Source organism: Gallus gallus, chromosome 1, assembly GCF_016699485.2.
Source record: "Gallus gallus isolate bGalGal1 chromosome 1, bGalGal1.mat.broiler.GRCg7b, whole genome shotgun sequence".
Classification (NCBI taxonomy): Eukaryota; Metazoa; Chordata; class Aves; order Galliformes; family Phasianidae; genus Gallus; species Gallus gallus.
This window is the reverse complement of record NC_052532.1, coordinates 14,165,318-14,174,926: the sequence shown is the minus strand read 5'-3', so window position 1 is coordinate 14,174,926 and position 9,609 is coordinate 14,165,318. Positions and strand designations below refer to the sequence as shown.

At 42.0% G+C, this 9,609-nt stretch overlaps 1 long non-coding RNA gene across 2 annotated transcripts; it reads left to right on the top strand.

The window, feature by feature from the left end:
- Positions 1-18: 18 nt before the first annotated feature.
- LOC101752215 lies at positions 19-8,777 on the top strand. 2 transcript variants are annotated; one of them, XR_006931713.1, is made up of 3 exons: positions 19-1,684; positions 2,104-2,158; positions 2,692-8,777. It is a non-coding gene; the product is annotated as an uncharacterized LOC101752215 (long non-coding RNA). The 2 variants fall into 2 exon arrangements; XR_003076767.3 differs by having other exon boundaries at positions 2,104-8,777.
- Positions 8,778-9,609: the final 832 nt, after the last annotated feature.

The following is a 9,609-nucleotide window of genomic DNA, read 5'->3' as shown; positions in this document are numbered from 1 at the left end:
CGTAGGAGGGAGGCCGGCCCCGGCACCGCCCGCGCCGCGGGGCGAGGTGAGGTGAGCGCCCGCTCCTGCCATGGCGGCGCTGCGGGACGTCTTTCGGCGGCCTTTCGGCGGCCCGCTCGCGGTGGGTTTCAGTTCCCCGGGCAGCGAGCCGACGGCAGCGGTGGTGTCCGTCAGCGCCTGTCCTGCGCCCCCGGCCTGCCGAAGATCCCTTTGGAAGCGAAAAAACTGCTTTGAAGCATCTAGGGGAAGCAGGCGGGAATTTACTATAAATTTCTCACAGGTACAGCAGCTCTACAGAAGCAGCTTAATTTCCCCCCGGCCGGCTGCAGGCAGTCAGCACAGCCACTCACCTCCGCGAGGCGCTGCCCCCCGAGCTCTGCTGCTGGCCGCGCTCGGTGCGGGACACGCGGTGCAGAAAGTGCCATTTAGGAGTCTGCGCCATACGGATCGCGGGGCCATTATAAAGCCGGGCTGTGTCTGTGCTGTGCATTCTCTGAGCTTGTTGGAGTGTGTTTGTTCACCTTTCTGTTTCGAGCGGTAGTGCGAAAATCATCGTTAACTTCAACACGCATAATTTGTGTTTCCTTTTCAGACCCTTTGTGGCGTATCATAATGCTGGCCAATCTCGTATTTTTTCTTTGCCTGGCTATTAATGCTGCTTCTTAGCTTCTTCTCATTCTCTAGTCATACACGATCCTGCCCCTCTGTGCTGTGGGGCCTCACCTGGAGTACTGCTTACAGATGTGGAGTCCTCAGTACAGGAGAGACACGGACCTGTTGGAGGGTGTCCAGAGGAGGGCCACAAAAATAATCCCAGGGATGGAACACCTCTCCTGTGAGGACAGGCTGGGAGAGCTGGGGCTGTTCAGCCTGGAGAAGGCACTGGGGAAACCTGAGAGTGGTCTTTCAGTATCTAAAGGGGGGCTGTAAGAAGGAAGGGGACAGACTTTTTAGTAGGGTCTGTTGTGAATTGGAATTTCACACTTGGAATTTCATCACCCCAATAGAAATCAGGAGAGGGAAATTGGTTTTGTGTGCCTCTGCAGATAGGTCAGCAGTGGACAGGACCCAGTGACAGACATAGAAGAGTTTGGTGCTTCTGACAACAGTGGAGCGTCGCTGAGGATCCCAGAGCTGTGACTGCAGTTTTCCAATTCGCAGGCTGTCTTGGCAGTAGAGGAAATGTGAAGAAGAGCTATGTGTCATTTGAATAGTGCTGTCATCTTACCAATTACTACTATAGCTGCTGTACACAGGTGTTGCAAGGTCATACCTTCACCCATCCGAGGCAAAGACATGATGTTATCTGCCTGAAAATATCTGTCTGGGCAATCCTTCAACGAGACTTCTCCCACACATCAATCCAACTTTCTTTTTTCTCCTGTAACTTCTTGCTTCTTTCATGTTGCACAAGAGGTTCCCTAAAACATTAATTTTTCCTCCTCCAGATTCCTACAGTAAGTACCACTTTGTCTACAAAATCCTTCTCAGTAATTAAGAAGCTCATATGTTACAACCTCTGCTTGGTATGATAATTACCCTACTGCTAGCTCTCCCTGTTGACTGTGTTCATCTTCCATCCATTACCATTAGCTTGAATTGAATAGAATTTGGAGTGGTATGAAGTGCCTCACACAGAGAAGAACCAGCATTTTGAAGGACCTGCAGGTGCTGCTACCTGAAGGTAAATAGCTAATAACATCATTTCTGTGCATTTCTCAAGTTTTCTAATATATTCAGCAAGTTTCATTACTCCTTTCTTAAAACCGGTAAGCAATCTCCAACTTATTAAAGAACTAATTGCCTGTGTTGGAGACTCTACAGGCAAAATCCTTGAGATTGACCTTCCTACAGCTTGGGGGCAGGAGGGAGGGAATCTCCAGTCCTGTTTCTGAGATAAAACAGAGCCATTATGACCAGTAGATAACGTCATGCCTTCAAAAAGGTATATTTGGTCATGTTCTGCTATGATGTGTCTGAGTGCAGGCAGGCAAAGAGCAGTATGTATCCATTACCACTTTCTCTTTCCCTTAAACATGTGCTCCTTTTTACGTAGGAAAGTGTAAGAAAATATGACTCTAACTTGATTTTTTTTTTCTTCAGGTTAGTTTAACAACTGAAAATACTCTATCGTGAATGGCCTCAATATATCATTCAGGTGGTATTCTTAAAATTATATTTTAATCTCAATTAAAATGTGAATATCAGTTATTTAATGCAACCTAAAGGAAGTTTGTTTTGTTGAAAAAAAAAAAAAAATGATGATCAGCCATAGTTCTGGCCTGTAATAAGTTCAAGTGTATGATGGCTTCCTGTGCTCAGGCTCACCAGGAAGGGGAATCAGGACAGCGCACGTTGGCAGGTGGGAGTGTAAATCCGGGTAGGAGGAGAACTCGTGTCAGGAGTGTGTCAAATCAATCTCTTCCAAGCGGGATCCTCAAAAACCTAAAGGTTCAAATTTGAAGTGTATTCCACTCTGTGGAAAAAAATAATAAATGAGAGCATCAATATCTGCACTCTTCAGCTTTAAGCCTCCCAGGGGTACAGGCAATCAGGCTGATAAGTTGTAATTTCACACCCTTTGCACCAGCTGCACTTAACTCATCTGATTTTTACCTATGTCACCAGTAGCACCGCAGGGAATTAGAATGAGAGAACTATTAAAAGCCTAATGTATTTTTTTGTATGTAGGTTGTTTGCATTTCTAATGCCTATTTTGAAGCCTTGTGTGAAGTCGAAAGTGGAGGTGATAATTCATTAGCAAGCAAAATCTAGAAGTAAGGTATTATGAAAAAAAAACCTTTTATGGAGGGAAGACGGAGAACTTAATGCTCAAGGTAAACAGTTTCAATTAGGAAGTTCTTTGAAGTATGATGAGAGCAGTCCAAAAAGAATCATACAGACTGCCAAAATAAAGACCGAAAAACATTGAAATTTATGGAGCTTTTAAGGGCCATTAACTTGAAGGCCGTTGCCTTTCTTTTTTCTTTCCCCCATTCTATTTTAAGAAATGAAAAGGTGTTTATTTTTCCCTTGGTCAATTAGTCTGCAATAGGAGAAAGGTAGAGAGACATATTTTGTAGATGCTCTGAGAATTTTAGGCAGAGAAAACTCTTCTTCTGACTGAGTTTCTCTCTTAAAAAAATAAAGTATATTAAGAGCTGTAAACAGTCAGGAATTGTGCTATACGGAGTAATTTTAGGTTAGGAATATATGTGTCTAGAATGTTAGGTAAAACTTTAATCACTGAATTTGTGGGGTAACTGTGGAATACATTTATACCTTTTGCTTCTCTGTTAGAAGTTTGGAAGTTAGATGTCCTGTTGATGGAAGCTGTTTAGAAGTTAGATGCCTGAAGCTTGGCAGCACTGCACACAAAACAGGATGTTGCTGCCCACAGGTCCAGTGTCTCTATCTTTGAGTGGCAGCATTTGATTTTTGCAGGGACAGTAAAGAGCAAGTGTTGCAGGGACTTGGTGTCTGAGCTGGGGGGATAATTACATATTTCTGCCCCCACCCATAATTATCTCAGGAGGCATTTCACCTCCAGGGTTTGGAAGACCTTTCTGTGTACTTGCGCTAGCACAGTGTGGATGGGAAGAGGAAAACAACCAAGGCAGCCTGCACACAGAGCCTGAATTATTACCTGCCAGTGGGGCCAGCAGCTCTCACTGCTCTCCCAAGGCTGCAGAGCAGCAGGGATGCTGCATGGTGCTGGGTGGGACCACCTCCTGCAGCACGGCTGCTGCCTCACATGGAGGGGGTAGGGGGGGGCGAAGCAGGACACTGCAAAGATGGAGGGAGAAAATGAGCTGTGCTGCTGCTGTGTGTGTGCCTGCCAGCCCTGGCCATGCCTGCTGTCACACTTGGTTTTCCGTAAAATTTGATTGTTTTTGATCACCGTTATTGGTGTGAAATGTTGTACCCTAATAAGCTACCAGCAAAATGCCTGTTGTCCTTAGCCCAACTGGATCTAGCCATTTAAAATGCTTTAGAAGTCACAGCATAAATATCAAATGTTGATAGACGCAAAGAAATAAACTCTGGCAATACCTGTGGTATGCCTTCAACCATAGTGGTGAATAACATTAAAATCTCACTGCCCAGCACTCGTACCAAAAATCAGGATGCCTGTGTTTGGCTCACTTGTAGGCTGTGGCAACATCATAGTGTTCCCTCTTCATGTGCCTAATTCTTCACATAGTTTGAGGACAATATGAACCAGAATACATGCAGTCCTTCACCTGTCTATCACTACCTTCTTTCCTGCTCTCGGGAGATACTGTTGATCCTTCTTTCTCTTACAGATTTGTCCAAACTTGTTAGCACTGGCAAAAGTAATCTCCATTTCCTCCTGGCTACTTGACAAAAGGAGGACAACAAACTTCTCTCTGCTGACTAGGAATACAGTAAACATTCATGATTTCAAGTATGGTGATAAGAGCGTATTGCACCACAGTGCCATCTCATAGCAGTTTGTTCAGCTGAGCATTCACTGGGCCAGCACATCACCACTGTCAGCATGCAAATAAGCTCTCCCATGCAGCTGAGAATGAAGGCCAGAAGCCTGAAAATAACCCAGCAAAGCATGCCTGTTGTAAGGAATGAGAGGTACTTGCCAACTTTTAATCACTGGGCTTAGTGACTGGCATGACAACATTTTTCTGATGGGGAAATTATTTACAGGCAGTTGGAAGGTCAGGAGGCTGTCTGAAACACTCAATGGCAAAATTAGAGTTAGCCTTTCAGTCAACCATGTTGCTCAGGTACCTGCTTGGTGTTCCAGTGTTAACGTGCAGTACATTCGAAGTGCAGCCACCTTCACTGTATGTTTCAGTGTACAAAATTACCTTCTAATTAAGAAATAAGTGCAGTGGTGGGGAGGATTCCACTTTGAGTCTCAGCTTGGCTGTGAGACTCAGTGCAAGCCGTGTAGTGGGCTGTTAGAGTGGCTTGCTTGATTCTGTTTCTTGTGTCAAACGTTTGTCAGTGGTGATGATGAATAGTAGGGAAAAATACTGAATAAGCCCTAAGTGATTAATTAGAATATTAGTTTAGTATTTCTGCTGCCAGACAGTCATGCAGTCCCTGGCATTACTGCATAAGGTTTAAAATGTTGAGAGAGGAAGAGGAATTTCAAATATGTTTATTCTTATCCAGATAATCTCTGAATTTAAACTCAATAAAGCTTTTCACCAGAGTGAGATGTTAACTAGCCAATACTTTATTCACACTTCAGTTAAACAACGTTTACCTCTGGTGAAAGGCACCCAAACTGTGCTACTCTGTGCTACCCTGTTTCTGTGGAAACTGTGTGTTGGAGTGGAATAGGAATAATGGTGGAGAAAAGGAGAGCAGTAGCGTTTTGGCTGAAGTCCTGTTGGCCAGCCCCCGTTTCAGCTGGGATAAGTCAGCCAAGCAAGGCCTCAGTGCTGGAGCCCCGACAGTTCTTTTTCCTCCTCCTCCTAACTTGTGCCGAGGGAGGAGTCTGCTTCACAGACACCATTCAAAAAGTGCTTGCTAAAGCAATTTATCTGTATTTTCCCCTGGTTTTTCATGCAACAAGAATTTTAGCCAGTCAGTAATGTTAGTCAATAGCTGCCTACACTGGTAGGGTAAGGTTTGTTCTGAAAAGAACTTCCATTGACGCGTATGTTGCTCAGCCACTGCTCTTCTAAAAAGCACCACTGTATTCTTGGAAAGAAACTCTCCCAAAACTGAAAAGACACATTTTTCATCATTCAGGGGTTTCCAAAATATGCATATGTTTGATGGATTGCCAGGAAAGACAGACAGCCTTGACCAGTAAACTCAGCTCTGTATTCTCTCTTCTCTGGTAGCTGTTTCACTGACATTCATGTTGTTTTCTCCTGGAATAAGGTATCTTTCTTAAAAATAAAATATGAATTAACAGAAAAATATATTTTATTGTTTTTTCTGTTGTTATGATTTCTGTTAATCAGTGATTGCCTGCTACCTGTGTGTGTGAGTCAGAGTGAAAAATCTAACGTGGTGAAGTTGTGATTGATGTCTTAATACTGTAGAAGTATCTGGTAGGGGTGGGGGTCTATTTCTTCCACATACACACAAAAAATGACTGGCTTCTGATTGTAGTCTGAGGCTCTGGACTGGAGGACCAGGGCATTTTGCTGCCTAGCCTCAGTATACACATATTGCTACAGAGGACCGAAAGGCATTGTGCAGCACTCATGGTAACCAACATTCTGTAAAGAATTCTAAATCACTGCAGGAGAGGAGACAACAGAAAAAGCCGTTTGCAAGAATGGAGAGTATGGGAGAAAATCAATTAAGGAAACAGCATTATCTTTTCAAATTCAGGTGTAAGTGTGTGCAGACCCAAGAATTTCAACAGTTTCTTACAGGTGGAAGCTAAAGGGAAGAGCCTAGATCATGGTGATGTTGGCTGTACATGTTCGTGCTTCTGTGTGGAATCAGGGACACCTGCTTCTTGGTCTGCTGCTGCTTCAGCTTCTTGGTGAGACGTTAAAATCTCTTCAAGTCTCTCTCTAGTCCCCTTTGTGTGCCAGAGTTGGCAGTAGAACATGAGGAACTTTAACTGCATCGGTTCAAGGAACCCTGTGGCCCTTTCCCATTGTGTGCCTGTAGTGCATTGTGCTATACATGAAAGAAGCAGGAAGGGAATAGAGAGAAAAGCAGGCAGTTGGTATCAGGCACTGGTGCTGCCTTTAGTCTTTTCTTTAGTAACGTTTCCATAAACTACAGCTGAGTTGCAGTTCAACCGAACTTTTAAGTTTTGTTTGATTTGTAACCCATTCTACATTTTTTAGAATAAGTGTTCATTGTTTCCACTTGGCAGATCTGATTGCCCCCCTCTTTAAGTTATTCAGGCTTTAAGTCTGAAGCTTAAGAAATATCTGTTTGTTGAAGTGCTTATTGATGCTCACCCATTTGTAAGGAATGGCAAGTTCAGGCCACTCAAAGACATTATTGATAAAGACAGGACACAATACACTGAAACAGCACTCCATTAACCCAATTTACCTAGTGCAGAAAATGATCACAGTTATATCAATATATGCTTAAAGACACAAATTAGCTTTTTATTCACTGTAATCCATAAAAGTAATCAGGCACAAAACTGAAGGCACTAATCAGCAGCTACTTGTCTTCACACTCCTCTTTACACATCTGGATCTGCCCTTTACAAATTGAGGAAATGTGAAAAACTCTCTCCAGAGCAGTGTGGAAGTCCCATTCCTTCAAAGCTGTGATACCCATAAGAAGGAAATGATCTTCACGGCAACACTGTGGCTCACCTCTGAACTGCAACATCACACAGCAGCGATAGGTGGCCAGTTTCTACAGTGACTCCTATGCGCAACATGCTCTTCTATGAGTAGACAATCCTTTGCTTAGGTCCAAAAACTGCTGACATGACAAGGGCACGCCACATGACTTGAGCTCCAAATTACCAACGTGCTCAGTAACGGCTTATGAGCAAAAGCACACTCAGTTTGTACATACTCAACATACAACTTGCCATTGAATATACTCAACAAACAACTTGCAATTGGAACAATGTGCCTTAAGCCAAGTTGCAACTCAGACTAGAAAACCATGGTTTGCTTTAAGGAAAATGACACTGAATTCAGAATCTCTACTGTGAAACTGGACAGATCACATAACTAACTGGAGAGTGTTTTACTTTAAGAACTAAAAATACTCACAAGAGAGACGGTTTTATTTGAATTCAGATGTATTTGAAACACATTGGTAATAATGTGAAGAGAATTTAGGTATTAGGAAGAATGCAGGTCAGCTAATGCACAAAAAAATAACTGGAAAGAATAGAATGTAGTGTGACTGAGAAAGTATTACCTTACAATCTTACTTAACCTTACAATCATTACTCTGCAATTTCTCTTATGTCCCTTAATCAGAATCAAAGTGTAAAGCTCAATACTCATTTTAAAACTATTCCTCTTTATAAATTGTATATTCCTAAGCTGAAAATAAATGTGATGACAACTGAACTAAATTCTTTCCGATTACTCAGCTTATCGAATTTGGAGGCCAGAACTCTGATTTGCAAAAAAAAAAACAACCCTATTTTCTCAAATTTAAAAAAGATACAGAAATCTCAAGAGTACAAATTACACAATCATTTATATCAATCTTTTTTAATTCTAAATATTGAGTCAACAGCTACATTTTAAGACAAAACTTACAACCCCCTGTCTGAAGTTTCACTTTCAAGCGATTTGGCAATTCAGGTGCAGACGGATTCCATTAAAAAGTGCTAAGAAGATTCTGACCTATCAAATCACGACCTTGTTTAATAAGGAGTAAAATTAATGACAGTTGTTTTTTGATTAACTGGTATCCTATATGCCCTACATCTTCCTACTGTTATACTATCAAAGTATTCTCCCAGTCTTCTTCCTCATTTCTTGCACTTCCTTCCAAGACCCTCAGCTATATTTCAGTTGCCTTCCCCAGTCTCGCAATACTCTAAGCTCATTTGTACATCCTTCTAGATACAACCTTTCCCCCCTGCTTGCTCTTTTTCAACTACTCGCCTGGTCCATAGTGGCAGAATGGGTTTCACTCACTGGTGAGGATGCAGCAACTCTGTCAAATAGGCGTTGGTGTTCTCCTTTCTTTTCTGTGAAAGGAAATATTAGCAGTGTCTATCCTTAGTATCTCTGTAGTAGCTTTGAGACTTCTAACCTTCTGCCAGATCAATGTGAAACTGGAAGATGAATAAAAAAATTACCAGATGGAGACTAACCCTTCATATGAGTCTTGTTTTCTTATAAAATAAGAAAAAACTAGTAAGTCCTATGAAAAAGATTCGGAGCAATGTAGTAATTAGAGGAGCTTTTGACATGCTTCACTTAGATATTTTAATTAATTTGGAGTATTACACTGCTTGCACTCAGTACAAATATGTAATTTTCCACTTCAGGAAAAACAAAAAAAAGTTTAAGATGATCATTTTGAGAGAGGTTGAGCAAGTTACAAAATGTGTAACTTATTCAGAGTTAAAACTTTTAGAACCTAAATAAAATCTGTGATATTTGCAAATGTTCCGTTGCTAGCGTTTGTTGCCATTTTAAAATGACTCCATTGCAAGCTGCAGTGTTCATTGCAGGGGAGTGCAATTTCATACATATTTCTATTTACATTCAGTATCTTTGGGTATACAAAAGGATGATTTTCCTACTTAATTAAGTAATGTTTGAATAAAAAACTGTGGCAAACTGCGTGCCTGAGTTAGTTAGCTGAGCACATTAATTACATGCTACTTGAAGAAAAGCAGGGACAGAATCTGAAATATTTATGATTTACCGTCTGCTGGGGAGGCATGATTAAGTAGTGTGGTTAAACTAGGAGAAAATTGGTTTTTATGCACACAGTATCCAATAAACTCATTATTAGTCTAATATAATCCAGACTGTCTTGATTCCTATCTGAAGTGCAGGACGGGTGTGCTGCACAAGGTCCCTACTCTGATCGCGCAGTTCTTCGGATGGCAGCCCAGACCAGAGCATGGCACAGCTGCTTTCCTGCCTCATGCCTGGTTCTCCTTAGAACCATTGAATAGAATCATAGAGTCACAGAATC